This window comes from Clarias gariepinus, chromosome 14 (genome assembly GCF_024256425.1).
Source record: "Clarias gariepinus isolate MV-2021 ecotype Netherlands chromosome 14, CGAR_prim_01v2, whole genome shotgun sequence".
NCBI lineage: Eukaryota > Metazoa > Chordata > Actinopteri > Siluriformes > Clariidae > Clarias > Clarias gariepinus.
The window spans coordinates 26,615,021-26,617,877 of NC_071113.1; the positions used below are offsets into that span (position 1 = coordinate 26,615,021).

The 2,857-nt window shown below is 37.0% G+C and overlaps 1 long non-coding RNA gene across 1 annotated transcript; it reads left to right on the forward strand.

The window, feature by feature from the left end:
- Positions 1-255: 255 nt before the first annotated feature.
- Positions 256-1,443, forward strand: LOC128541659 (uncharacterized). Its single transcript, XR_008365644.1, has 3 exons — positions 256-350; positions 680-726; positions 910-1,443. It is a non-coding gene; the product is annotated as an uncharacterized LOC128541659 (long non-coding RNA).
- Positions 1,444-2,857: the final 1,414 nt, after the last annotated feature.

Genomic DNA, 2,857 nt, shown 5'->3' on the forward strand with positions numbered 1-2,857 from the left:
TTGTTCCAACCACCAAACTGCTCAGCTAAAGCGGCGTTAATACAGACACTTAAACTCTGGTGTAAAAGGAGAGATTTAACACCGAGCAGCAGCGCGTGCATGTCCGGGTTTTTCCGGGTTTCTCGGTGTAAACGGTGGCGGTTGGGCCGCAATATTTGAATTTCTCCCGCCAAATGCGGTGATTTTGCGCTGCCAACTGCCACTGTGGCGAGAAAATAAAACTAACATGTTCAAATAATTACCGCATGTGTACCGGTCCACCTCACACACTGAACCGCGAGTCTGCTCGGTCACTCCGACACTTTAAGGAGGAAACTCAGAACAAAGCAGGTTTAAACAGCAGAAATGAGGTGCAGTGTCCGGGCTCTGGTACTGTTTTATCCGTTACTGTATATGAGTATTTTTAACATGATTAAACACTGAGCACGCAGCAGCAGATGTTATAAAATAAATGTGCTAAGTACTGTACTAATAACTAAAGCTATGAAATATAAAGATTTAGTGAAAATACAACATTTCTCTCAGAATTAGAATTGGGAGAAAGTAATATGAAATTAAAATATTGAAGTGAAACATTATGTATGTTCTGATATGTAAGTAAAAGAACCTAAAACTGATTGATTTTGTGTGGGTGTGTTTGTGTGAAACATGTTATATATTTTCTATATCTCTTTCACAGCACCAACACCACTAATGAAGAGCAGTTGAATAGAGATAAAACAGGAGGTAAATGTCAACTTTTTTAAATGTTACAGAAGTATTAAATGTGTAACCATTGAATCAAAGATAGAAATAGACTATTAGTCCAAAAAGTATGTATTTGAACAGAAGTACTATTTTACCAGTCTGGTAGACTTTATAGTAACAGTCACACTTGTACTTACTTGTATACTATTGTTCCTTTTTCAGGTGCCAGTTTATGGGATGGCGGTGTAAGCTCTGCACATTTGTCGTATCATCAAAAGGAATTTCGATCATTACCGAGTGAAGCATGGTACTGTTGGTCATGGATATTTAGTGTCCTGTCTTCATTTAGACTGTCATTGCTTCTTTAAGACCTGAGAAGGTCTGCACACACATTTGTATGGATCCCACAGTTTGCAGGAAACTGAAGTGTGAAGGTGTGCAATCTTTCAGATGTAAAATGTGACTCATTAGATTCTAATACAAAAGTCTACTTTCCATGTGTTAACTGTATAATACTTGTGGCAGGAGTATTGTTTCTGAAACTGTTTATTAATAACATGAATTCAGCTCTTTGTTTATGATCTTGTTACATGTCATTTGCAAAGTAAACCAGGTTGAGTTTAGACTTCATGTCTTGTCAAATTTGGCAAATAAATGTTTAATTAAAATGAAAATGTGTGTATTGTTTCTTTCATTCAGTTAAAATATTTAGTAAATGTAGCACATTTGTTTATTAAATAATAGTATAATTTTCAGTATCTTCTACCTTCCATTTCAATTATATCTACTTAATTATTTTACTCATTTTCACTTTTCATTAACTTCTAATTTTCATTACATTTACTCAATTTTGTACATCATTGTACTAAATATAGTTATTCAGGTCTACTTAATTTTTTCACTGACTTGTACTCAATTCATGAAGTATATTTTACATGATTTTTATATTTTTTTATATTTACTCAATATTTTTAAGTGTAAAAATGTTTCACCAAAAAAATTGAGTACAGCACAGTTTTATTTTTTAGAGTGTATTGGACACGTACAGGTGGGGGTTGCACATTGAAAAAAAAAACAATGCTGTTTTCCCAAAACCCACCCAGATTTTCCAAACTCAGTCATGAACAACTACGTGTTTGTGGTGGAGCCCGAGCCCGAGCTCTGAAGCTTATTAAAACGTCACTGACCCTAAACTGCATATTTATGCCGCGCTAACTGTGAGGCTCATTGTGAGCAGGCAGGCCTGAGACAGACAGACAGACTGTGGCAACCTGAGATAAGCGCTACGCCGTGAACGCGTGCCAAAGACCCGCTTTTGATTGATGCGGCTCCATTATTATGACGCCTGCGCGGGGTAATACTTTCAGAGGGGGGGTGGTCGTAAAACCTGCGATCTAAATTAGCTGTGTTAAATTGTGCCCGCTGTAGTGTTCCCTGTATTGCTCCATCAGACCGAGGAGGCAGGGACACGGGGATGTGTGGAGGGCGCTGAGAAAAAGCATAGATTCTTTTTTATTTTACTTCATGCTTTGTGTTTATTTTACAAAAGAAAAAAGACTACGAATGAAAGTAACTAATTTTAATGTTGCTGATTCAGGAGAATTCCTTTTCTTTAGAATCGTCTGTTCAAAAGAGAACAAGTGTGTGTAAGTGTGTGTGTGAGAGAGAGAGAGCTGTACCTTCTCTCGTCATTAACAGACAGAAGGTGTGTTTTATCATCTAACAGCTTGACTAGCGGAGACACACTATCTATAAGTTTGGATGGATGTACGCGGTCAAAAGCGCGAGAGGAATGTTACATGATCATCATTCACAATGGCAATTATTCAGTTTAACGGCAGATGCTTTTCATCAGAAATAAACGCACCCCACATGGACATTTCTGTTCCCTGGAGTCACACTAGGGGTCTTTAAATACACTTAATATGTTATAGCGTTCTGCTGAGTACAAACACAAAGGACGTGGCTTTATTTTACTATAGTGTAAGTAGTATTTATAAGCTAAATACAGTATGTTGTAAAGATATACTAATTCAGTTACATACGGTAGCTAGTGTTTGTGGTAGGGGAATATGTAGTAATTGTATTTAACTAATGTGCGTATGCGTTTTCTTTCTTTTTTCAGTATGTGGTACTTTTAAAGCTAACACGCACGGCATTATGGGATTGA